The 27,948-nt window shown below is 43.4% G+C and overlaps 1 protein-coding gene across 7 annotated transcripts in view; it reads right to left on the reverse strand.

Moving 5' to 3' along the window:
* Positions 1–27,948, reverse strand: part of alg2 (ALG2 alpha-1,3/1,6-mannosyltransferase) — a 97,715-nt gene that overhangs the window by 60,012 nt on the left and 9,755 nt on the right. For all 7 annotated transcript variants that reach the window (XR_013630100.1, XR_013630098.1, XR_013630099.1 and 4 more), the window contains one exon: positions 8,475–8,607. The gene's annotated coding sequence lies outside the window, so the exon portion shown is untranslated. The remainder of the gene's footprint in view (positions 1–8,474; positions 8,608–27,948) is intronic.

Below are 27,948 nucleotides of genomic sequence, written 5' to 3' on the forward strand. Positions count from 1 at the left end.
CACCACGTCATAATCCCATAGAAAGTCTGTGGAGGGACTAAAAAGGAGTGGCTAGCGACCAAGCGTGTTAAGATGCTAGAGTGCCACCATACTGCCATGCCATCAAAAACCTATGGAGGTGAGCAGAACCTTGAAATGACCAAGTGACTGCCTCAAAACGTACAGTATTTGGAGAGTATCTGTAGAATCTTCCACCAGTTTCGCCCACCTGCCCGAGCTCCTGACCGTAGGGTGACCAAACAAAGAGACTCGGTACCTACTTTGCAAGACTCCACACAAGTCTGCATCAACGGGAGCAACACATTAACAGGCACAGGACGCAACCGCCCGGCCATTTTGTGCTTCTAATAAGCAAGCATTGAATTGTGATTAATGTTTTGATCTCAGCATGAGCCACCGCTAATTCACTGTGTTTGCCTGTGTGTGATATCTGTCACTTTGACGCTCCCAGCTCTGTTATAACGAGCATACGGTTGACGTCACACGCTGCTCATATTAACCCCACGGCACTTTTGCGTGCCCCCGATGCATCTCCGCATCCCGCTGCGACCGCGCAGGCAAATTGTGTGTTGGCTTTGTGCGAGTCGGCCTCGACACAAACGATGTTAAGTGGTTGGCTCGCGTTTTAATGTCCGATTACAAGCGGTTAGTCAGGGAAGGAACGAGGCAAAGTCTTGACTCGGGGGCAACAAACTCAAGAGCTTTTGGCCTCATCATCCATCTTTATTGCGTCCACACCCTCAAGTGGCTGTGCTAAACTTCTGCCGCCCTGAGAGGAGGCGGCCCGTGCACCCGGAGAGCTCGTTCCCACAGGCTGCTCAATAAGCGTCATTCATGACTGGCGACTCGCTGTATTGTACAATATAGGCAACAACACAACCGGACATTGTGCTTTCATACAGTACATTTAGGCCACTACACTGACAGACGTGAGAAAGCAACTCAGTTACATCCTAATCCCGTTTCATTTTCACGGGAAAAATATTCCCAAAAGGGAAAAGACACAATCAGAGGTTTTTTTTTGTTTTGTTTTTTTACAGTCATCATTTTCTTTTTTGTGGTTTATTGTGTTTGTGGCCTTCTGAATATGTTTTTAACATCATTAGAGTCCTCTTGACATGAAATAGCACCCCTATAGTCAGATTTACACGCATATTATCCAATATAGTAGACATGGTTAAAAGTAAATAAGCCCTTTAAAGACTTGTGTGTCACTATAAATGTGTTCCCTCCGGGAGCAGAGTATGACAGGAAGTGACGTCAAGGGTTCAGAGTTTGAGTTTCAACAGTAGAAACCTGTTAGAGAACATTGTGTCTGTCTTAAGATCAGTAAAACCTGCGATAAAAGTACTTCAGTACATTTTTTTATGCTTGAACGTGTTTAATGTAGCCCTAAAATAAGTGTTATTACCTTAAATATGCATATCATTTGACTAATAATAGGGCGTATTCAAGGATAGGAAGTGACGTCAAGGGTTCAGAGTTGAGTTTCAGCTTGCGGGAGAGTACGGCCGCAACAGTAGAAACTTGTTAGAGAACATTGTGTCTGTCTTAAGATCAGTAAAACCTGCAATAAAAGTACTTTAGTCAATTTTTTTATGCTTGAACGTGTTTAATTTAGCCCTAAAATAAGTGTTATTACCTTAAATATGCATATCATTTGACTAATAATAGGGCGTATTCAAGGACAAAAACAGCATCATTTACTATTTCTGTGTTATTTTTTTGCTAAATTGTCTATAGCAAAATTGTATATAATGTATTTTATGAATGAATGAATATTTGTATATGTATTTTTGTTAATACTTGGGTTGTTTATATTGTTTATTTTTCTATATTGTGTATTTTGTACTGCTTAACTGACTCTGTACTCTTGCTGCTGTGCAATACAAATACGAATAAAGGCATATCTTAATCTTAATCTTAAATATTTCCAATCATTTGCATTAAAGTCATGTGTCAAGTATCATGTGACCTCACAATCAGAGGTTTTTAACGCGGTTCTGATCTCTGAAGAATCGAAGTCAAACATTGAAACGACGTGATGCTGCCTTCAAATCCCTGCTGGAATTAAATCCACAAGTAGGCAGATATCTAACCTGGCAAGCACGTGCCTATGTGTGTGTATGTGTGTGTATGTGTGTGTGTGTGTATTTGTGTGCGTGCCCCGGGCTGTCCCCTAAGGGATACTTGTGTCTCGTCTGTGAGTCACAGGCAAGAGTCTGTGTCTGTGTTTGAATCCATCAGAACAAATCAGCTTCAACATCCACTGCTTTACCTCGGGGCGTGCACGCACACACACACACACACACACACACATGCAGAGCACACTTGCATTGTCCGTGGTTCGACATCCCAAGAGCTATGTGCTATCCCCCACTGTCCCCTGCAGCTGAAATCTCTTCCCTTTTCCCCTCGCTTTTTCTTGTCAGTCGTTCCACGCTGACCCACTGCAAGCATATGCTCTTCACCCACAGAGCTGAGATATTTTACACGTACACAATACCCATCCCGACACTCGCTATTGTTATTTATGATTATGTCGAGCATCTAAGAGGGCCGTGCTTCCTGCAAAAGCACAGATTGCTACACTTAGTCAATCAACATTGTTCCCTGGTTCCATATAGCATAAAGGCAAATGAGCATCTGAGGTTATCTGTGACGTGCGGTGAAGTAGAGCTAATTCATTCGTTCCACAAGTTTTACAATTTACGGCTTTACATTAAAAAAAACTATTCAAAATGCATATAAATGACGACTGGAAGATAAATGAACACTGAAAGTCACAATCGGCAGCATATGGCCCCCGAGCCACACTTTGGAGACCCCTGTTTGAGTGAGAAAGTGAGCAATTTGATTTTAAAAATGACATATTTCTCGATAAAGCCTTGTGTTGTATTAATTTAAGTCTTTGCATTCTTGCTTTTTGCTCGATTTTTACCATTTTTGCTTTGTGCTTCCAACAGTGTGTTGGAAACACTGCTGGGGGTGCTGGAGCCTATCCCAGCTGTCTTCGGGCGAGAGGCAAGGTACACCCTGGACTGGTGGCCAGCCAATCACAGCGCACATATAGACAAACAACTATTCATTCATTCATTTTTGCAGGGTATTGCTGGAGCCTATCCCAGGATCACAGGCGTTTGTAAACAATATAGTAGTAGTTCCAAATCACAATATCAGCAATGTAATAGTAAGATATATTTGAAATATTTATTCATTTTCTACCGCTTATCCTCACAAGGGTTACTGGGGGTGCTGGAACCTATCCCAGCTGTCTTGGGGCGAGAGGCGGGGGGTACACGCTGGACTGGTGGCTGGCCAATCACAAGACACATATAGACAAACAACTATTCATTCATTAATTTTTGCAGGGTATTGCTGGAGCCTATCCCAGGATCACAAAAGTTTGTAAACAATATAGTAGTAGTTCCAAATCACAATATCAGCAATGTAATAGTAAGATATATTTGAAATATTTATTCATTTTCTACCGCTTATCCTCACAAGGGTTACTGGGGGTGCTGGAACCTATCCCAGCTGTCTTGGGGCGAGAGGCGGGAGCTACACCCTGGACTGATGGCCAGCCAGTCACAGGGCACATTTAGACAAACAACCATTCACACTCACATTCATACCTATGGACAATTTGGAGTCGCTAATTAGCTTAGCATGTTTTTGGAATGTGTGAGGAAACCGGAGTACCCGGAAAAAACAAAACAAAACTCCACACAGAGATGTCCGAGCGTGGAATTGAACTCGGGTCTCCAAGCTGTGAGGCATGTGTGCTAACCACTCAACCACCGTGCAGTCCGTGTCCTATAATATGACTCAGCCGGTAATCAACGAGTCCTGGGCCACAGTTTGGACACCCCTGGCCTAGTATCTTCACAGCATAAGGAGGTGAAATGATACAATTAGAATAATAGTAATACTGTCATAATAATTGATTAGAGTTATAAAGCACCTCTGTGGACACTTTAAACTCCCACTCTGGTTGCCGTTTTCACAAAAATGCAGTAAAAATGCGGTAATGCTAATAAAATACTTTTGACCTGGAAATGTTTCCGTGTGAATAGCGCCTTACTATACTTACTGTACTAAATAAGTGAGCATGTCAGATGGGGATTTCAGTGTAGAGTTTAGGGTTCATGCTCAATGAATGAATGAATGAATGAATGAACGAAATGTGTGGTCCCATCTGGAACAAACAAGATTTGACTTTCCAGCATGTGACCTTGCCAACAGTACATAGAGTACATTTCATTTAAATACGATTAGATTAAGAGACAAACGTGTTCTTTGTAACTTTTGTCCTGGCTAAATGTGCTAGGCATTTTCTCAACGCAACATTAGCCACGTTTACATGGACCTAAATATTCCAATTCATTTCGGGTTATTTGTATTTGTAACCTTTTTATACACCGAAAGTGCCAATCCGAATGAATATATAATGGGATTCCCAGGGGTGGAATATTCCTTTCCTCGATCCGATTGAGGTATCTTGTACCCGCTCAATCGGAAAGTTGTCAGACTGCGTTCTTCTTTGTGGTGTTTTTCTTCTTCTGTTGTTTATTGGCGGTTGGCAAGCAGCTTTCGTGTGCGTTAGCGCCATCTGTGGAACAGAATCTAAACCCTTCTATACGCCATTCACAAGTCCAGTTTTATTAAAAAAAAATACATATCTATATAAAATATGTGAGCTTAATTATAAAATATTAGCATGATTGAACTTGAGTGTGAATGGTTGTTTGTCTATATGTGCCCTGTGATTGGCTGGCCACCAGTCCAGGGTGTACCCCGCCTCTCACCCTAAGAAGACAGCTGGGATAGGCTCCAGCACCCCCCGCGACCCTTGTGAGGATAAGCGGTAGAAAATGAATGAATGAATGAGTTCTCCTCCTATTTTGTGTGGAAGTGGTAACTTTTTTTGGCTTCTTATTTTGTCTTTCCCCACCCTCGGCCATCTCTGTGTGGAGTTGGTGGACTGGTGGTAGCCAGCCAATCACAGGGCACATATAGACAAACAACCATTCACACTCACATTCATACCTATGGACAATTTGGAGTCGCTAATTAACCTAGCATGTTTTTGGAATGTGGGAGGAAACCGGAGTACCCGGAGAAAACCCACGCATGCACGGGGAGAACATGCAAACTCCACACAGAGATGGCCGAGGGTGGAATTGAACTTGGGTCTCCTAGCTGTGAGGCCTGCACGCTAACCACTCATCCACCGTGCAGCTCTATGTGCTATGTTTTTCTTCATTTTTCATGTAAATACCCAACTACTCTAGGAGACAAGGGTTCAATTCCACCCTCGGCCATCTCTGTGTGGAGTTTGCATGTTCTCCCCGTGCATGCGTGGGTTTTCTCCGGGTACTCCGGTTTCCTCCCACATTCCAAAAACATGCTAGGTTAATTAGCGACTCCAAATTGTCCATAGGTATGAATGTGAGTGTGAATGGTTGTTTGTCTATATGTGCCCTGTGATTGGCTGGCGACCGGTCCGGGGTGTACCCCGCCTCTCGCCAGAAGACAGCTGGGATAGGCTCCAGCACCCCCCGCAAAAAGCGGTAGAAAATGAATGAATGAATGAATGAAGTCGGTATCACGTGATGTTGATGTTTACATTTTACTGGGCATGCCCCATTGACAAGAGATGTAGACAAGAGATTGGAATATTCCTTTCCATGTATACCATTGTTTTCGGAAAAGTCAGATTCCATTCGGAAAGAGAAAAACTCCTCATGTAAACGTGGCTATTGTCTTGTCGTTTGTGCACCTCAGGTGTTTGAGTTAACTGGTTAACTCAATCCATTTCCCATACCGCTTATCCTGTTCGGGGGTCACAGGAGACTGGAGCCTATCACCTTGGACTGGTCGCCAGTCAAACCACGGCGATGTGAGGATTTTTCGCTCAAAATCTAATTTCATGCAATCGCACAGTGTCGGAGAAAATTAAAGGCATACTTTGTCAATGCTGAAATGCGACTAAATGCGACGGTTTGTCCGTATGGGACCGGTCCAGGGTGTACCCAACCTCTCGCTTGAAGTCAGCTGATATAGGCTCCAGCTTACCCCCCGCCACCCTACTGGGATAAGTAAGCGTCATAGAAAATGGATGCATGGTCACATGCAGCATGCTATCTACGTACATGTGGCCACTGATGTTTTGGTGATTTTGACCTCAAATGCATGACAGCCCGTGGAAAAATAGTGCTACTATACAAAATAACCACTAAATACCCCAGGCCTGTTTTCACAATGCAACCTAAGGCTAAAAATAGCTCTTCATTCACAGAAAAACCTTAGAATTCTACGATTTTTCATGGAAAGACAAAAGTTATCTACAAAGCATCTTCGGCCTTAATCGATCTCCTCAGGCGACAAAATAAGGACGCCTAAGATTGGCGTAATCAGACAAGATGGGAGTATAATGTGCTATGTTCATTCATTCATTCATTTTGTACCGCTTATCCTCACGAGGGTCGCGGGCGGGGTGCATCCTGGACTAGTCGCCAGCCAATCACAGGGCCCATATAGACAAACGACCATTCACTCTCACATTCATACCTATGGACAATTCTACCCAATTCTACCCTTAATACCCGTGCCCCCCCAAAAAACACCCATATGTTTGCCCCGCAAGGCATGCTGGGTAGCTTGTGGCACTGGTACAAAATATGTTGAGGAGTTTATCAGAGAAGTAAACAAGGAGGGACGTTGACATACTCTTGATTTCTCATGTTTTATTGTTCATAGTTGTTGTGGCAGCTGGACTACCCAGCATGCCTTGCGGATATTTGGAAAAAACAGTTTTAAGTTATGTGTTATGTTTAGCGCTCAGCTGTTGTTTATCAAGTACTTGAATTCATTCATTCATTTTCTACAGCTTATCCTCACCAGGGTCGCGGGGGTGCTGGAGCCTATCCCAGCTGTCTTCGGGCGAGAGGCGGGGTACACCCTGGACTGGTGGTAGCCAGCCAATCACAGGGCACATATAGACAAACAACCATTCACACTCACATTCATAGCTATGGACAATTTGGAGTCGCTAATTAACCTAGCATGTTTTTGGAATGTGGGAGGAAACCGGAGTACCCGGAGAAAACCCACGCATGCACGGGGAGAACATGCAAACTCCACACAGAGATGGCCGAGGGTGGAATTGAACTTGGGTCTCCTAGCTGTGAGGCCTCTATGTGCTATGTTTTTCTTCATTTTTCATGTAAATACCCAACTAGGAGACAAGGGTTCAATTCCACCCTCGGCCATCTCTGTGTGGAGTTTGCATGTTCTCCCCGTGCATGCGTGGGTTTTCTCCGGGTACTCCGGTTTCCTCCCACATTCCAAAAACATGCTAGGTTAATTAGCGACTCCAAATTGTCCATAGGTATGAATGTGAGTGTGAATGGTTGTTTGTCTATATGTGCCCTGTGATTGGCTGGCCACCAGTCCAGGGAAGAAGACAGCTGGGATAGGCTCCAGCACCCCCGCGGTAGAAAATGAATGAATGAATGAATGAATACCCAACTACTACTAAGTACTACTATAGTTATATCTAAATGCAAATATTGACAGGTATGCTTAGTGTGAATGGAGAGTGGATGTCATTCCTACCTGGCGTGTTCATGTGTCCATAATGTTAACAAGCCCAGAGCATCGCATCAAGAGCGGAAAGGCCACGGCACTCCATCTCACTTCCCGAGACGACCATCGACACAATGTGTATGTTTGTGAAGAGAATAAAAGAGAATAGAACAGCCCTAGAGATGGAGTGAGTCGGATAAGGGCCTCTGTGTGGACTTCTGTCCTTGTTTGGAGGGGGGCCCGGTTGAAGTGAGTTGTGCAATAAAGAGCCTCTCCATGCGCACGTACACACGCTCTACAAATTGGTGTCAATGTTTTGTTAGTGGAAGGAAAATGAAGCGCACGTTTGGTGGGTGAAATGGTTTGTTGATCATTTGGCGCGGATGAAGATAATGTCCAGCGTGTAGAAATCTGTGACTATTCCTGACTATTCCTGACTATTCGCTTAGTAGTTTTATATGCATTGGCTTCCACGTAGGGGGAAAATCGCTTACCCCCTGGACTAAGTTTCCGGTTTTCCTCTCTGCGACTGTGCTGACTGCGTGAAAGTCACTCTTGGCTTCTTCCACGCCTCGGTTTGACTCACCGGGCAGGCAGGGTGTTTGTCCACAAAAATAGCAAAGGGGGTGGGATCCTTTTGTGCGTATGAGGTGTCCTCCCGGTGTGGCGGACTTAAGCACATTAGAGCAGGGAAACACTGGGATTGCCTGGCCTATCCATCCACAAATAATTGGATTAGCATGTGTCCGATGAGGCCCGGGACACAAACTAATGTCCTAATTGGATTAGGGAGTGTGACTGTGCTTGTGTGTGTGTGTGTGTGTGTGTGTGAGGGTTCCCCTGGCTGTCCGTGTGTGTAGTAAAGTTGCTGGAGTAAGACTTACCGCTGACGTCACTCTCTTAAGACTCGTGTCCGGTGGCCCTGGTGACCCCGTGACAGGTATTTTCCTGCTGCCAACTGCAACACCGAGGAGGAGATTCCGTCAGCAATACGAGTGTGACGTCACCGCAGGAGAACTGCAAGATAGCAGGAAACAAATCAACCTGACATAAACATGATTGTAAGAAAAAAAGAAAAAAAAAAAGCCTGCATGTTGTCGGGATTATATAACTCACAAAGAGGCAAAAAAGCTACCTGAACAAGCAGAGCTTGAACACACCACCAAGATAATAAATGTATTTCTGAGGAAGGTGAAGCGGTCCAAGTATTTAGAGTGCAACAAACGTGTATCTGTATCAAACCGATCCATACGGGATCGGATTTATTGTTCATAGTTGTTGTTGCAGCTGGACTACCTAGCATGCCTTGCGGATATTTGGAAACACCAGTTTTAAGTTATGTGTCATGTTTAGCGCTCAGCTGTTGAGTACCCAGAGATAGCCGAGGGTGGAATTGAACCCCTGGTCTCCTAGCTGTGAGGTCTGTGCGCTAACCACTTGTCCACCGTGCAGCCCCGGACTTGAACTTAGAGTCTTAATTGTGATCTTAGGTCACAAATTGTAGTATTTTCCATTCACATCATCATTTGCATGAGTTGTTGTGCTTAGTTTTTACACCCGATTCCCTTCCTGGTGTAAGCCACCCATTTATTTATCCTGGTCCTGGCTGGGGACGGACACCAGAGAGCTCCAACGACAAGTTGTTAGAGCACCGGCCCGGGGAATTGAGCCAGCACCAGCCGACATGATATTATTGTAAAATATATAGTCGTAAAAACTTGTTAAAAAGGATCACAATTTGAAGTTTTTTTTAATTTTTTTTTTGCTCCGACTCCCACTCACTGGTACATTTTCTTTCGCCCAAATTCCATATCGACATCTGCGCCTGCCCACTGTGAGCGTGTGTTTGAGCGTATTTGTGTGTGTGAATTGCTCTGAGGACATCCAGTTGGAGTGTTTCTCCTCCAGTGATCTTTCCGGTTGAGGAACGGTACTTTTTCTGTCGATGGGGGCTTATGGATTGGCACATTCAACATCCAGGCCCCCCCCCCCCCCAGTCACACACCCACACATGCAAACACCGGACCAGACTAGATTCCCGCTAGTGTGGTATTAGTCTGGTGAAAGGTAATGAAGATTGTGTTTTTTTTTTTATTCTTTATGCTTCGTGGTATCATCACGTTCATCCATTTGTTTATTTTCTATGCCGCTTGATATCATGACGTGTGGTCGCACGTTTTGCTTGGGTTTTGAGCCCATTTATCAATGCAATTAATTATTTTGGACGGAGAAATGTCATTACCGACAGGAAGCCACACTGCCCAACATCCTGAAACCAGGACCTTGGACGTTGGGGGAAGGGGTTTTTGGCTTTGGGACTGATGGGTGAGACACGGACCGTCTCTACCGGTTTGATAAAGAAGGTGAGAAACGATTGAATTCAAGAAATAACAAGAAGATGGTGTCTGTGGGGAAGGAGACGCTGAATATTTGACCTTTCATCATTTATAGTATATACAGAGCGGTGCCTCGGTTAAGGCCCACCCCGGTTAGCATGCTTTTCGGTTAACTGGTGGATGTTAGACACCTTGTGCTCCTACACTTTCCTTCCTTTTGTGGGTGGGTGGTGGGGGGGGGGGGGGTCTCCTCCGGTCGTGTGTGGGCTCCATTCCGCCGGCCAGAACGGAGCCGGGGTACTCCGGTTTCCTCCCACATTCCAAAAACATGCTAGGTTAATTAGCGACTCCAAATTGTCCATAGGTGTGAATGTGAGTGTGAATGGTTGTTTGTCTATATGTGCCCTGTGATTGGCTGCATGGCCACCAGTCCAGGGTGTACCCCGCCTCTCGCCCAAAAGACAGCTGGGATAGGCTCCAGCACCCCCGCGACCCTCGTGAAGATAAGCGGTAGAAAATGAATGAATGTAAATCAAGTACTTGATAAACAACAGCTGAGCGCTAAACATAACACGTAACTTAAAACTGGTATTTCCAATTATCCGCAAGGCATGCTGGGTAATCCAGCTGCAACAACAACTATGAACAATAAAACACTAATCACTAATCACTCCAGTTTCCTCCCACATTCCAAAAAACATGCTAGTTTAATTAGCGACTCCAAATTTGTCCATAGGTATGAATGTGAGTGTGAATGGTTGTTTGTCTATATGTGCCCTTTTTTCTCCATTATTTTGTTTTAAAAACTGAATGTCCAGCCAGGAAAAGGCCCCGGGGCAGACCTAGGACATGCTGGAGGGATTATGTCTCACAGCTGGCCTGGGAACGCCTTGGTGTCTTCCCGGTGGAGCTGGAAGGAGGTGGCCGGGGACCGGGAAGTCTGGGCTTCCCTACTAAGACTGCTGCCCCCGCGACCCGGACCCGGATAAGTGGAGGAAAATGTATGTATGGATGGATGGATGGAAAAACTGCATTTTGTGTTCAGTTGTTTTGTCATTGACTAACATTTACATGATTTGACGATCTGAAACATGTAAATGTGACAAAACATGCAAAACAATCGGAAATCAGGAAGGGGGCAAAGACTTTTTCACACACCACTGTAAGAGTGACACACCGCCAATGCGGTGGAGTGGCGAATCTACACCAATCAGAAGTGCAATAAAAGAGGAAGTTGGTGTGGTAACACAGTGTGTGCTCATCATCAGCAGTGACAGAAATAGCTCTCGCAGTAAGTAAACAACACGTCTCATTCATAAAAAAAAAAAAAAAAAAGCCAATGGCCTCCTCCTTGTCCTCCCTTGCAGGGCAGCACGAGGGGTAGCGATAAAAACATGAAGATAGACGGAAAAATAAACGGAAAAATGTACACTCAGACAAAACTACTAAGTAGCGGTGAAGTAGTTGAGGGAGTTGAGGTTTGTGGGCGGGAACGAAAGCCCGATGACGCTGATGACATCACATCCTCATCACTCTTGCTTCCAGTTTGGTTTTGGAAAACACCCTGAAATTGACGTTGCGTGGTGACAACCACTTTCCGTCACACACACACACACACACACACACACAAAACAAACGCACACTTTCTGCGTTTGCGTGTGTAACTGCCACAGATGTACATACATAGTAACGACAATGTAACACAGCACGCCGCTCATCCACGATGCGCGCTGACGGGAGTCACCAGCTGTTTCCCCGCCCACACATTGTGCCATTACACAAAACCGCTTTTCCACGCGCGCACAATAAAACAAACACACACACACAAGACGGCAACCACGCAGAGCCAGATAAGGAAATTATAAGTCAGGTTATAACAAACGCATGTGTAAGAGGAAGTGATGCAAGCTGCAGTGGAAGGTCTAATTTTAGTAAAAAAAAAAAAAAAAGAGCAGAAGTGTCCGTCTCACTTCTCTTTGCAGGATTAATATACACGATATACAGATACAATAAGCACGCATATATACGTATGTGAGAGTAGCCAGTGAAAGTGCATACTTCCTTTGCCGCAGACACCTACGTAGACACCATTTTAATAAGCATATGTTCTCAACATTTGTTATCGTTATATATATATATATATATATACAGGAGTATATAGTACAGGAAAAACTAGTAGCACCAACTTGAGTTACTCTGTCCACCTGGTGATGATGAAGCTGTGTCATTGCAGTACTTGTCACATGATTGTCACAGCAATGTGGACAGAGTGGGTGTTCTCTCACTTCCATTTACATCACGAGACAGCAGCAAGCAAGCAAGCAAGCAAGCGAGACCAGAGTGGGTGGTGTTTATCACTACCTGGATCGAACCGGACCGCCACTCGACTCCGATGTGAGCAAAAGTATAGCGAATCAAAGATGGCAGATAGTCCCAATGAAGAGTCTTGCAGTTCAAACTAGGATTTTGCACACTAAAACAGCCAGCCAATCACAGGGCACATATAGACAAACAACCATTCACACTCATATACCTATGGACAATTTGGAGTCGCTAATTAACCTAGCATGTTTTTGGAATGTGGGAGGAAACCGGAGTACCCGGAGAAAACCCACGCATGCGTCATGATGATGACGATTAGTGTTTTATTATTCATAGTTGTTGTTGCAGCTGGACTACCCAGCATGCCTTGCGGATATTTGGAAATACTAGTTTTAAGTTACGTGTTTTGTTTAGCGCTCAGCTGTTCTTTATCAAGTACTTGATTTACATTCATTCATTCATTCATTCATTTTCTACCGCTTATCCTCATGAGGGTCGTGGGGGGGGGGGGGCTGAAGCCTATCCCAGCTGTCTTGGGGCGAGAGTCGGGGTACACCCTGGACTGGTGGCCGGCCAATCACAGGGCACATAGTATAGACAAACAACCATTCACACTCCATTCATACCTATGGACAATTTGGAGTCGCTAATTAACCTAGCATGTTTTTGGAATGTGGGAGGAAACCGGAGTACCCGGAGAAAACCCACGCATGCACGGGGAGAACATGCAAACTCCACACAGAGATGACCGAGCGTGGGGAAAGATAAAATAAGAAGCCAAAAAGTTACCACTTCCACACAAAATAGGAGGAGAACTCATTAATTCATTCATTTTCTACCGCTTATCCTCACCAGGGTCGCGGTGGGTGCTGGAGCCTATCCCAGCTGTCTTGGGGCGAGAGTCGGGGTACACCCTGGACTGGTGGCCGGCCAATCACAGGGCACATATAGACAAACAACCATTCACACTCACATTCATACCTATGGACAATTTGGAGTCGCTAATTAACCTAGCATGTTTTTGGAATGTGGGAGGAAACCCGAGTACCCGGAGAAAACCCACGGGGAGAACATGCAAAACGAAGGTGGAATCGAACTCAGGTCTCCTAGCCGCGAGGCCTGCGCGCTAACCAAGGCCATATAATAAATAAATAACAGCACTCCCAACCTTCCAGGAATAATATCTTCTGACCGTGCCACTCCGCACACTTCAGTTTTAGATGGGGACTCTTTTGTGTTTTTGCCGAGAGTGGGATTGAACCCTGATCTCCTAGCTGTGAGGCCTGCGCGCTAACCACTCGACCACCGTGCAGCCCAGAAATATGACTATTTTTTAAAATATCGCTATATAGCCCAGCCCTACAGTAAATAACTAATAACTAATGTTGGGAATAATAAAAGAATACAATCTTAATAAATACTAGAATGGAAGTTGTCAATTCCGATAGTGTTTAGGCCAGCCTAAACGGCCTGACTTGCACGTCAGTACTGCGTCATTACTATAACCATGACCACAAGGGATGCCTGACATTAAGGAAGTTACACCCAACAATGACGCTCTTGGAGATGCTCCTTAGGCATTCTCCTGAGAGGATGCATAAAAGCATTTTTCAAAGAATTGTACTTGGACCATTCCTTCTGTTCTCGTCACAAAGATGTGTTTTCTATGTTATTTTTCTCAAACAGAAAAGTCTTGTTCGGTACGGTGCAGGCACAGGGAGAGAGTAGAAAGGAGGGAATGTTATTCCCATTTCTGGAACACCTCCATGCTTCCAATAACTCTCTTACACACACTTAACGCAAGGGCCAATCCCTCGGCACCCTGAGGTGCACCCCTGGGGGGCTTAATGGACAGACTCACTCATCCTGATACTTTCCTGCCGCCTTTCAGCTCATCTTCCACAGAGACCCCCGACATTTTTTTCCCCACTCTAGTAGTGTTTTCCACCCCAGTGGAAATGTAGAGGGGTGGGTGGCTGCGGCGCACGTAGAAAAATGGGTCAGATATAGGTACAGATCACGTAAGGGGGGGCGACCATCGAGGAGTAAAATGTGCTCAGGGCTGTGTGTGTATAGAGGTGAGCGAAAGGGGGGTGTGGGGGAGGTGCCAGTGGTGAGACCCCCCCCCCCCCTCCCGAGGGTGGCATCACCTTCCGGCACATGCCGCTAGCGCCTCTCACATTTTTTTTTTCCCACCAACAAGCCTGTCAAAACTCAACAAGTCACAAGAGTTGTGTGAAATAAAAATAAGATAAAGCGGACTCGGTTTTCGGTGATCCTGATAGCGGTAAACACTTTTTTTTGGATATTACGCATCTATTTTGACACCGCCATAGACGTTGGATGCGCGTGTGGGTGTCTTTGTTGTGCGCGATAGTGACTCCATGAGCGTTTGTGTGAACAGTGGTGATGCATAGGAGACAGTTGTGTGTTTTGGCTCGCAACACGGCTGTGGATGGAGTTGTCATGACGACTTTTAGGACTTCACCATGGTGACTATGAATGGGGACACACACACACACAGACATGCACATGCACAACTGCGTAAAAAAAAAAAAATGTCAGAGTGTCAAAATACAACAAAGACAGTTTGGTAGTCCTCTGACCCAGTTTTGGTGAAACACTGATGCATTTCTTTTCAAAAAGCACACTACGTCTAAGTAGCTACTGATAAACCACATCAAGAGTTAACCTGACCTAAATTATTTAGCGCAGGGAATTTGAATACATTTGTTGTAAGTAATATTGTAATATTCTTAACTGTTGGAAAAAATATTTCTGTCTGTCATTATCACCGTTTCACAAACATTCATTTATTTGTGGTGACCCACTAATAAAAGTCGAGAAGTCATTTACACACTATGGCTAGTTGTGTCATGGCCGACTTGTAGTAAAGAAAACAAAATCATAATGTAATGCACATAATAATAATAATAATGCACATGCATCTTGGCCGATTATTAATAGCAGAAATATCACATTCTAATCTTGCGATGCTTCATTTTGCACTTCATACACACCTTCATCATGGAAAATACATAAATGCACAAATACATTTGTTCAAGTCTGCCAATGGAGCCTGACAGCACGGATCAGTGTCAATAAACACACTATCATGATGAAGAGGATAGTACAAGCTCAAGGGCCAATTTGCCTTGAGACGAGACTGACACAAAAAGTGACAGCGAAAGAGAGACTGACAAAGTGTGTCACAAAGAAAATTAGAAGGCTGTTCAATTCCGACACCGAAGAAGACGCAGGAGGAAGATGAAGACAGCGATTAATTATTTTACTGCTAAGCTACTGTTTATCACACGTCATATTATATGCATTCATTCATTCATTTTCTACTGCTGAGATGTCCGAGGGTGGGATTGAACTCGGGTTTCCTAGCTGTGAGGCCTGCGCGCTAACCACTCGCCCACCGTGCAGCAGTGCAAATATATTCATTTATTCATTTTCTACCGCTTTTCCTCACGAGGATCGCGGCCGGTGCTGGAGCCTATCCCAGCAGTCTTCGGGCGAGAGGCGGGGTACACCCTGGAATGCTGGCCAGCCAATCACAGGGCACATATAGACAAACAACCATTCACACTCACATTCATACCTATGGACAATTTGGAGTCGCTAATTAACCTAGCATGTTTTCGGAATGTGGGAGGAAACTGGAGTACCCGGAGAACATGCAAACTCCACACAGAGATGGCCGAGGGTGGAATTGAACTCGGGTCTTAGAGCTGTGTGGCCTGAGTGCTAACCACTCATACACCGTGCAGCACTGTTTTCATTCATTCATTCATTTTCTATCGCTTATCCTCACGAGGGTTGTGGGGGGTGCTGGAGCCTATCCCAGCAGTCTTCGGGCGAGAGGCGGGGTACACCCTGGACCGGTGGCCAGCCAATCACAGGGCACATATAGACAAACAACCATTCACACTCACATTCATACCTATGGACAATTTGGAGTGGCTAATTAACCTAGCATGTTTTTGGAATGTGGGAGGAAACCGGAGTACCCGGAGAAAACCCATGCATGCATGGGGGGAGGTGGGGGCGGGGGTGCTAACTCCACACAGAGATGGCCGAGGTTGGAATTGAACTCAGGTCTCCTAGCTAACCACTTGTTCTCCGTGCAGCCTCCATATTATTCATAAAAGCATCGACTAAACAGCAATCTAAAGAGATTTAAACTGATGGCTGAATCAAACTAAAAATGAACTAGTACAAAGTAAGTAGTAGAATAAAAGTCTGATTCCGACCCATTATTGATAACTGTTTATCATTATGTCAAAATATTCGATTGGTTCATCTGCATTGCAACCAGGCCATAAAAAAAAACAAACGACTTTTCTCAGTGGTCAACAAGACGTAACAAGGTTGAGGAACCTCTGACCGCTTCATCCTTGTTGTGACATCAAGCATGACACACTCCCACTCCCACTCCCACACAACAACAACAAAGCTCTGACGTCACGGCGGAGAGCACAGTTGAGCAAGAACAGCTGCCGGCGACCACAAAGAGTGCGTGACGCCATGACGGTGGCTCAGCGCAAGTGCGTGTCCGTCTGTCCGTCCGTCTCTGTGTGAGTTGCACTCGAGACTTTCTCGGTCCGCACAACGGCGGTGTGGTCAGTGTGGGAGAGATGAATCACGGGGTCGACCCCAAGTTGCACATTCCAGTGTTGGCGGAGGAAGAAGACAAGATAGATACGCATAAAAAGAAATGAGCTAACAGACAAACAGACGCGCATTTTCTTCCTACCGTTCCTTAAAATAACAGCTTCCAAATCCAAGTGATGCTACAGTAGCCTGTAATAAGAAGCATAGTGTCTCTGTTGTTGCCATAGCGACCCCAGATCCCGTACTTTAGTCGTCTGTAGTTGTCTAAACCTTTTCAAACTTACTAAATGCATTATTTATAGCCATAACACTGACAGACACCGTACATAAATACTGAAGAACACAACAGACGTGGATTTATTACCGCTAGCATGCATAAAAAAAAAGCCATTTGCCGAGAAAATATGATGATCAGTAAAACAGCTTTCATCGTTTTACTGTCTTGCCCGATAAAAACCGCTAGCTTAATGTTTCACAGTTTATACCGTTGTCTTAAAGGGGACCTGCTATACTCGTTTTCGGTTGTGGACTCCTGTGGAGCAGCTACACAACAAAGATCTTTCTAGATCTTCCAGATTCTGCACCTCTTCCTGCACTGTTTTCTCGGCTTTTGCCGCCTTTTCCCGCCCAAACTGTGTGTAATTTACTCCTCCGGGTATATCTCCCATTGAGCCGACTTCGCTGTGATTGGTCACACTCACAAGCGCTCCCGAGGACCCCGGACAGCAGCCGAACCCCTTTGGTTAGATTACTTACACAAAATAAACACAGTTAGGGCAACGATAAATTATTACTTACAGCTTACAGTTCTGAGTCTTCAGCAAGATAAAGTAAAGTCGGACTTTAGCAACAGTTTGGCGGATAGTAGCAACAGCTTCGCACTCGACCATGTTCACAAAACAGTCCCGTGTCAAGCGCCGTTGACAAATTAGCATATTTTTCTCTTGCTGGCTGGGAATCATCAACTCCAACCACTTCTGCCCGATGCTTGCCTAAGCTAAACAAATGTAGCTTTGCCTAACACTGGAAAATAATATTTCCTGGGGGCATGCCCATATAAAAAAGTCCGGGTTGCAGTGATGTTTAAACACAGCATACAGACCCATCCAAAACTGTTTTCAGGGCTCCCTTCCAGAAAAGAATAATATGTCCACTTTAAGTGTAGTGTTCTGTGCTTCATTTTCATGTTGCACACTGATAGTCGTATGTGAAGAGTCAGCTCCACTGGGGAAAAGTGGGACTCTTGCCCAGACATTCCACGGAAACCATTCCCAAAACAGAGGACAGACACATTTTAGTCTGAGGCTAAGATGATGAGTAACATCACTTTAAAGAGAACCTATTATGCTCATTTTTGTGGACTCCTATAGAGCACCTGCACACAATAACCCGCACAGAAAGCTTTCTAGATCTTCCGGAATCTGTACCTATTATAACTGTATGTCCTCGGATTGCCAAAATGGTCTGTTTTAATTTACCGCGCTAGCAGGTGAAAGCAAAATGCATACTAAAACCAAAGTTAAAATGTTGTAACCACAGAAATTCTCATGAAAATGGGAAAGAGGCGGTCACCCCGGACTGGTAGCCAGCCAATCACAGGGCACATATAGACAAACAACCATTCACACTCACATTCATACCTATGGACAATTTGGAGTCGCTAATTAACCTAGCATGTTTTTGGAATGTGGGAGGAAACCGGAGTACCCGGAGAAAACCCACGCATGCAAACTCCACACAGAGATAGCCAGGGTGGCATTGAACCCGGGTCGCCTCGCTGTGAGGCCTGCATGCTAACCACTCGCCCGCTGTTATGTCTTCTTAATTCATAGATTTTTTACAGCAGAAGCCCTTCCTGGAATCAAACCCGCATCCTCTGCAGCTTGTCACGTAGCACAATCGGGGATACAATGACTGAATTACATTTAGTACATACTTTACTAAGTACTTTCCTTTGTAGCTACCAGTCCTGAGACCAACTGTATCAAAGATGAAAAATGACCTTCGGTTGTGATACAGTGTAATCATACTAAGTTCAAGCCCATGGCCAAAGTGCAAACAATGGAAGCTCACATTACATGAAACATTTATTTGCCAGTTTATTTACAACACAGTGATTGTACTATCATCAAGAACCTAAAAGGCAAACTGCACTTTTCCACAAACGTCACCTATTATACCCATTTATGGCTCTTTGTATTGAGTTGTGGACTCCTATAGAGCGGCGACACACAATAACCCGCACAGAAAGCTTTCTAGATCTTCCAAGCTGTATTTACTTGGATTTCCAAAACGGTCTGTTTTCATTAATTCTACCCATTATTCCCCCGCCTCCCGGCACGGCCCACTCTGCTGTGTTTGGTCCCACTCAGCTTGTACCCGAAATTTGGCATCGTAATAATACAACATTCTAGCAACATTTATCGGTCAGAAAAGTGGAAAAGCATAATAGACCCCCTTTTGGCGGTCGCTAGTTTGGCTGAAATTGTGCAAAAAAATGAGGATTGTGCAAAGGAGGATGCACCACTCTCAGGACTAAACGGTTTACAGCACGGGTCTCAAACTCAATTTACTTGGGGGCCACTGGAGCTAGGGTCTGGGTGAGACTGGGCCGCATCAGGTTTTTGAAAAAAAAACAAAAAACACATTTATTAAAAACAAAAAAATTTAAAAAACTTTGCTTTGGTTCCAATTTTCTACAATAAAAGCTCTGATAAAACATTCCACTGTTCTCAAATATCTTACTTTTTATTTTTCTACACAAAACAATAAAATAAAATATATATATACAATAAAATATAGTTGGTGGGTAGACAAATTATTTTTTTTCAGATTAAAATGAACAAAGCATTATTAGAGCCCTGTAGACATGACAAAACACGACTATAGTCACATTTATACTCTTTATTTACAACATATTGCGCAACTGCAGGGTCTTGAGACACATGCTAACTCGCAAACTCGAGAGCTAGCGACCTAAACGGTAGCCTTCAAGTTATTTCCTTTAAACTTAAATAGCCAAAAACTTACCACTTCCCCACGGATAGGGAGGATAACTATTAACAGTTATTTAACCTTTAACATGAACATTAATCAAACGTAATAATTTTTTCTGGGTACATGATACCATACAGCATCCATATCAAACTTGCGCGGGCCGCACTAACATTAAACTTTCATATCAAGGCGAGGGCCACATTTGGCCCGCGGGCCGTGTGTTTGAGACCCCTGCTCAAGACCATCAATAAATTACTATTGCATTGAAGAGAGTTTTTTTTTTTTTTAAGCAATATATTCTAAATCAAACCATCAACTTCCTCCACACAGGTTAAAAGAAACATGGTTAAGTTACACTTTGTCTATTCTGCATCATAAAACACTCTCCAGCACATAAACAACTGAATATGTGCCATTATGTTCATGTTTGGTACTTATATATTGGTTATTAATAGCCCTGTGAGAAATGCACAGTAGAAGTCATTCATTAAAAAGGTCATATCATAACAATAAATGGAACATTGTTGATGTTTTTTCTAAAGAAGGCTTTATAGTTAAAATACATGACTCCCATTACAGTCATCACTCAAGGATATATAAGGATACCAAGGATAGAATATCGCTCCCTCGCTGTATCAAGTTGTTTTTTTTTTTAGAAAAAATAATACATTTATAAATGATCGTTGTTTCATGGTTGACTATGGCCGGTAAATAGTCAAAAAATATTGATAGTCCTTATATGGGCATGCCCATGCATCCTTGAAGTGATCCTTTAGGCTGTGCAATGTGATGTAAACAATGAATAATAGCAATAAACGAGGGATGGCTGTACGTGTATTGTTAGCTGCCTCGTGCTAGCTGGTTTTCTGTCTTTAGAACACACACAAAGGGAAAGACGTATGTTGATGTCTCACAAAACGATTGAGGATGATGCCGCACTTATGGTACGATACTCTTATTTTTATCGGCGGCCCAAACAACACTCAGTAATTCGCATGAAGTCGCATCTCGGACGCTGGGATGTAACAAATGATAAAAAGACAACAATTTCCTCTGTCTGGCAGAGAGACTCAGCTTAGCAAAACATGGCCTGATTTCGCTCACCATTTGATGACATCATATCCGGTGTTTTGGTGCGTTGGTGTGGTCGGCATTCACACTTGCCTCATCCACAGGCGGGCCATGACTGATCTCTCGGCCGATCTCCACCCACCAAGCTGGTCCAGTCCTGGGTTGGGTGGACTGCGTTCACACTTGACCAAACTGAACCGTACTAGTTCCTTTTTCACTCTTCGTGTACTTTCTATGCTCATATGACCATTCTATGACTATGCTAACTGTATGTGTTTATTATGCATTGATACAATGTAATATTTTGTTGTTCTTTTTAACAGTAGCATCAAAAATAGCAGTCTCCTTGGGTGCACTCTGGGAGCGAAACAATTGAAAATCAAAGAGTGCCTATTTTTTCCCCCCTCTAAAATTGTACAGATAATCACAAAATTGGAAAAATGATGGCAGGAGTGCAAATGTGTGTTTCCCCCCCCCTCCCGTGCTTGGAAAAAACACTTAAGCGGTATTATGTGGCTGTTTCCACAGTGGAAGCCTGTTCCTGGATTGGATGTGGGGGCTGCAGTGGAAGTTCCCCCTGACGGGAGGGAAGGAACAGGAGGTGGGAAATAAAAGACAGGGAAAGAGGAAGCGGTGAGTGGAAGGTTTAAAGAGAGGTCAACAGTGCGTATCCAGTGATAACAGGAAGGGGGTAAAGAGCCAGAAAGTGAAGCAGTGAAGTGGTGGTGAGTTGGTAGAAGGGGGGGGGGGCTACTGAGAGGGTCAGCGTGAGGTCATGACACGTTCTGACATGAGTGGAGTGAAGATGGACTGCAAGACTGGAACAGAAATGGAAAGTGAAGTCCAGGTATGGTGCAGGTTGTTTGAGGACAAAATGTAGTTGACCGCATAATAATCCCTGCTGAACTACTAAGGATGTGACTGGGCCGTGACTGCTAGAACATGATACGTATGAGTCCAGTTTTCATCTAAGTTGGATCTACACCTAAATTAACTCCTCAGTCACACTGTACATAGAAGTCAAGAAGGACGTAAAATACAGTAATTCAACAAAACAGTCATAAAATAAAACATCTTAAGCTGCAGAAGAAGGTGCTGGGGTGGAGGATACCGGATCACTTCCTGAATGACTGGGCTCACTGGTAAACGGTGATGATTCTGATCCTCCAGCCAAAGAACAAGCGACCTTTTCCATCTCAATAACCATAACAACAACAATAACTATCTTACTTCATAGAAGCAGATCCTTTTACATGTTCAAGGATACAATCTTTATCCTTACTGATACACGTCACAGTGGAACGGCTGAGACCAAACGTCTCCTCCGTGATGGTTTTTCAAGCCTGCCTTACACTTGGAAGACATAAGTCCTTGTATCCGTACCGCTGCAAAATGCCTCGCCTCACAACGTCTCGACATGGGATGGTTCTGAACGATCGGTTTTCAAAGACACCGGATAACTGTGATGTCACGGTGAGCCTTATGAGAAGTCAGGCTGTGGGTGGAATAAATTAAAACAGACCATAGTGCAGGGGTCTCAAACTTGTGCCCCGTGGGCCAAATGTGGCCCGCGAGACACTAGTTTGAGGCCCCCAACCTTGATGCCAAAGTTTAATGTTGAAATGACAGTTTAAAGCTGTGTGCACACCGGACACAATTAACATGATTTTGCCCCGCCCATACTGTTACCCTACCCTGTTACCCCACCCTGTTTTGCTTTGGATTAGCAATGAAGCTAAAGGCTTATATGACGCTGGGTACAAATAAATGCAGGAAATGATTTGGAATAAAAGGGAAAATACACGTCAAGATATAAGATGTTGTTAAAGTTACGACGCCGCTCCCAGATGGAACTGAGTACGATGCTAACGTGCTAATTGGGTAAAATTATTACGTTTCATTAATGTTCATGTTAAAGGTTAAATAACTGTTAATACTGTACATTTGAATCTGAAAAAAATTATTTCTCTACCAACTGTATGTGGTTTCTTACGTTTTTCTTATTTGCTGTTTTATTATTATTTTACTTATTTACTGATTACTGATTGGTTGATTTATTGTCTTTTTTTATTTATTTTATTTCCAGTTTTTAATAAATGCGTTTTGTTTTTTGTTTTTTTTAAACCTGATGCGGCCCGGCTTCACCCAGAACCTCGCTCCGGTGGCCCCCAGGTAAATTGAGTTTGAGACCCCTGCCGTAGTGGAAATCCAAAGGAAATACAAATGGCGTAGGTTCAGATTCTGGAAGATCTAGAAAACTTTCTGTGCGGGTTATTGTGTGTAGATGCTCTATGGGAGTCCACAACTCAATACAAAGGCCGTAAAATGTGCATAGTAGGTCCCCTTTAAACTGTGCTTGAACCGGTACTTAAAAAACAAAAACAGACAAATTTGGTAAAAAATTTTTGAGGAAACGTGTACGGCGGTAGAAAACCATACCTCATGTTTTACCTCAATTTGGTACCACTAAATTCCACCTTACTTACATACTTACTACCGTTTATGTTGGACATGCAGTCAAACCAAAAAAAACAAAAGATTGCACCTTCCGCTTACAGTCTATGACAATATGTGCTAAAACTAGTTCAGGTTTTAGGGCGGTAACGACTTCTTTGGCACAGAATCACGACAGTAGCCTATGTCGAGGTTAAACCAGGCTAACTGCAGGATCTGTAGACAGACAACTTGAGGTTGAACAAGCTGGCACTGGTCTCTAGTGTTTCGTAATACGGTAGCGGTGAGTCACCGCAGCATCAGGAAGCCCAGGCTACGACCGTGAGATCAAGAATGTGATCGATTCTCAAACAATGATGAAAATGGACAGATACGAACACGAGGAGAGTCAAACGGTCCACAAAGGAATCTCACAAGTGTGGGTTCATTGGAATGTAATTTGACGACTAAGTCGAGATCTTCATTTCCTAGAACACGAATAGTCAGGCAGCTCTATTTACCATCATGTATGCATGGTTGGAAAATCACAAAAAGTGATTTTCCACTTAAATTAAAGAAAATGATCGCCGCCGCTACGTTGCTGTCTCATTGTTGCAGAAAAAAAACCCAAAAATGGACTCCATTTTAATTCTACTGAACCCACAATACAGATTATAGATGACACCGGTTGCAAGCATCGTACGTCAGCAACAAATTACGACTACTTTTATGGTCACTGCATTCCCCCGAAACGAGTGAGCGGTTATAGATGCAGGGAGTGGCGAGCTAAGTACTTGATTTGCAGGTATGCAGCTGGCTAAGCATCAGTAGAAAAAGCCTGGCACTCCTTTCCCCCCGGAATATCGCTGTGGTGGAAAATATTTGGACTTTTTTTTTTTACTTGTGTTGAGGATTTCGCAAAAAGATCACAATGACAATAAAAAAAATGGCTAGCTTAGATTATTGGACACAGATTAGTGTCACTTTTGTGTAGGTTTCCAATTCCAAGTCGTAGATGCCCAAAGGTTGATATCAAGACAGAATGATGACATTCAAAACAGTAAAAACTCGGTTTTCGTACATCAAATTTTTCGTCGGATTAATTTCTTGACAAAACTATGTCAGGATTTACGAAAACTGTCTCAGTTATCGTATGGCAAAACAGCACCTGACAAAGAATCCATGCATTGGTGATGGATAGTGGTTCTTTCAGTGTTGGGACACAATAGACAGATTCCATCCCGGGAATCTATAATCATCTTTATTATGTATGTATGTTTATCTGCTCAGAGAATCTCTGTATCTGTTTCTTCCATTCTCCTTTCAAGAGCTGCACTGGGCGCGAATGAGGCATTCAGGCACACTGTATTTCTAAGGAATCTGTGCATGCAAAAAATAAATATAAAAAAGTCACAATTTTCATATAAAGGGAGAGAAACACTACTGAATTCAAGCGCATAGCAAAGTACTAAGGTAGTAGAACAATAGGATTGTAATGCAAAGGTTCCTTAGTCAAGACAAGTTGCAGGGGAACGGTTTAACGGAGACACATAACAGAAAGTGTGCCAGGCCAGTGTACCCTCTGCGGATGTTTACAATAAAGTTCAACTGAGAGAGTACACAACTCTAACCATCCACTCTTGAAAGTTTACTTTAGTTTAGACTGGAGTCAAACAGCCTCTGTACACCCTGGACTGGTGGCCAGCCAATCACAGGGCACATATAGACAAACAACCATTCACACTCACATTCATACCTATGGACAATTTGGAGTCGCTAATTAACCTAGCATGGTTTTTTTTTTTTGGAATGTGGGAGGAAACCGGAGTACCGGGAGAAAACCCACACATGCTAACTCCACACAGAGATGACCGAGGGTGGAATTGAACCCTGGTCTCCTAGCTGTGAGGTCTGCGCGCTAATTCAAAATTCGACCAATATCTTGAAAAAAAATGAGTCCTATAATGTTCAAACTAGCACTTTCTGCGTACCCAAAAAGACCTAAATTCAGTAGGAATCAAAAGTTTCTTTCCCTTGTATCTGTTTTTGGGGGAACGCTTGTCCAGACAGATAAGTAGCCTGTTGTGTATAAAGTCACATGAGCCATGGACTTAGCGTACAACACAAGGGCTGATTTCAACTAGCATTGAAGGATTTACTCTGCTATTTCTATGGCTTTTGTAGCTTTTTTTTTTGTGGGGGGGGGATTCAGTTTCAACAAGGACTAGAAAAGAATATGAGCCCAACTACAAAGCCATTAATTAGGTGAAGCTGACTCGCATTCAAAGCGACCCGACTTCAATGTCAACATTGTTGTCACGTGTTATTAAACGTTCAACCTCAAACGCGCCATTATTTGCTAATGAAAGGTTGCAAGTACATACGTTAGTGAGCAGTACTTCGCTGGCAATCCTTGTATAAAAGGGTATAGTAATCCCGATATGTATAAAACCTGAGTAACCCTGATCTGTACCGTGCATGTGTACACAAGCACAAAGACACACATACTGTATACGGCCCCGAGCAATGTCGAGTTCCTCCCTTTCTCGAAGTCAAGCTCCACATACCTGAATTCAAGCACGCATGAAAATATTACGTCTCATTACATCCACGCAAGCATTTCATTCATTCGCTTTGAAGACTGAATGGAAGGCTGCGTTATCAACGTTGAACAAACTACTACAATGCATTCCGTCTGTCATCAACAAAAGAAATATACTCTATTAATATGTCAGTTCTTATTGTCAAATAATAAAAATAATTTTGGACATGAGGAAATGTGAAGTAATTATGTGATGCATTCAATTGTAATCTGATGCATGTTCAAATGAAATAAAACCATTACCATTACCAAATGCTATTTCTACTAGGGTAAAGAATCGCTCCCTGAAAGTTCTGAACTCCTGTTTCAAAGCCAGTGTAGTACTCAGCAGAATGATTCTACCCACGGGAGTTGACTGTTTCATTTTCTTTCAAATGCTCAAGAATGATCCGGAATCAATTCCGCACAATGTATCCATTTTAGGTTGGAAGTTTTTCAAAAATCAATTAATTCATAAAGGATTTTGTGGTTGACAAAATAAGATAGTATAAATTGTGTGAAATATATGATATAAGGAAGGATTATGGACAATATAGGTGACCTTTCGAGAAACAAATGAGGCTATTTTTATTATCTGATTTTTATTATCTACACAAATTTATAAACCCTAAGAACTATCGCAGAAAGCATAAAGTCCAAAAAGGCCATGTTCTTGAGATTTCTTCAGCCCGCCCCGCCCCAGCCGCTCCGTATAGACCTCTACTTTGGGCTATTATTAGTCAAAAATATTGAAAGACGAGTCATATGTAGTATTCTGGTCAATAAGTATCACTAGTGTCACACTGATGTGACATTACTTTAGATTACATTAGCTTAACACCGCAAAGTCACTGAATGTCCGACAGTTCTCCTACCATTTAGTGTGGAAGTGGTACGCTTCTTGGCTACTCACTTTGTCCTTGTTCCACACCCTGTTTGAAACACTTTTGTAAGTTTAGAAAAAATACATTGGAAGCTAACTCCTAGCTTGCGATATGCTATGAGCGGCAGCTATCTGCTACGTCCTTACGGTGATAGCATACACGCAAATGTTGTGCAATGTGGTGTAAACAAAGTATAACGAGTGTAAAGGTGGACTATAGGGGTGTTATTTTGTGTCTTTGGGGCTCTAATAATGGTCAAATACAAATACGGTCATAATCAGTACCAATGTCATGTAAGGTCACCGCCATGCTGTTCAATGGGAAGTTATGTGAAATGTTTTGACAACAATGTCACACATACATAAACTCTGCTATGTATGTTCCCCTTTCTTCCACCTCCCTAAAAAAATGGCCTTTAAACAACCGCCTACACTGTGTTGAATCACATACCCTTTGTTCACACAGCCTATCCCGTGCCCCTTACAATTCAGGATTAGTTGTAAACATTATGATCGAAATGGTTATTTCCAACCAGAAGTGAAAAGCTCTTATCGTCATCAAAACATGTGATTCTGTTGCACAAACGTGAGACTGCTTCATGTGGCTTTTTTTGGGGTAGCCTGCCAAACTATGTGACATTTCGTTATTATGTAGTACCTTTTTTTTTTAGGTGGAGGTCTTCACTTGATGAATGGAATTCAGTCAGTCAAGGCGAGCAAGGCCTTCTCTGCTGGCCTCAACACTAACCAGAAGCACTGCACTGTTGGTATCGCAACAATCTGGCAAACTTAGTGTCTTGAAGTTCCTCTGTATTGTTTCATTCATTCATTCGCTTTTCCTCACGGCGGGTGCTGGAGCCTATCCCAGCTGTCTTTGGTACACCCTGGACTGCTGGCCAGCCAATCACAGGGCACATATAGACAAACAACCATTCACACTCACATTCATACCTATGGACAATTTGGAGTCGCTAATTAACCTAGCATGTTTTTGGAATGTGGGAGGAAACCGGAGTACCCGGAGAAAACCCACGCATGCGTCATGCGAGATGATTAGTGTTTTATTGTTCATAGTTGTTGTTGCAGCTGGACTACCCAGCATGCCTTGCGGATAT

This window comes from Doryrhamphus excisus, linkage group LG17, assembly GCF_037039965.1.
Source record: "Doryrhamphus excisus strain RoL-2023G ecotype Guam linkage group LG17, RoL_Dexc_Guam_v1.1, whole genome shotgun sequence".
NCBI classification, from domain to species: domain Eukaryota; kingdom Metazoa; phylum Chordata; class Actinopteri; order Syngnathiformes; family Syngnathidae; genus Doryrhamphus; species Doryrhamphus excisus.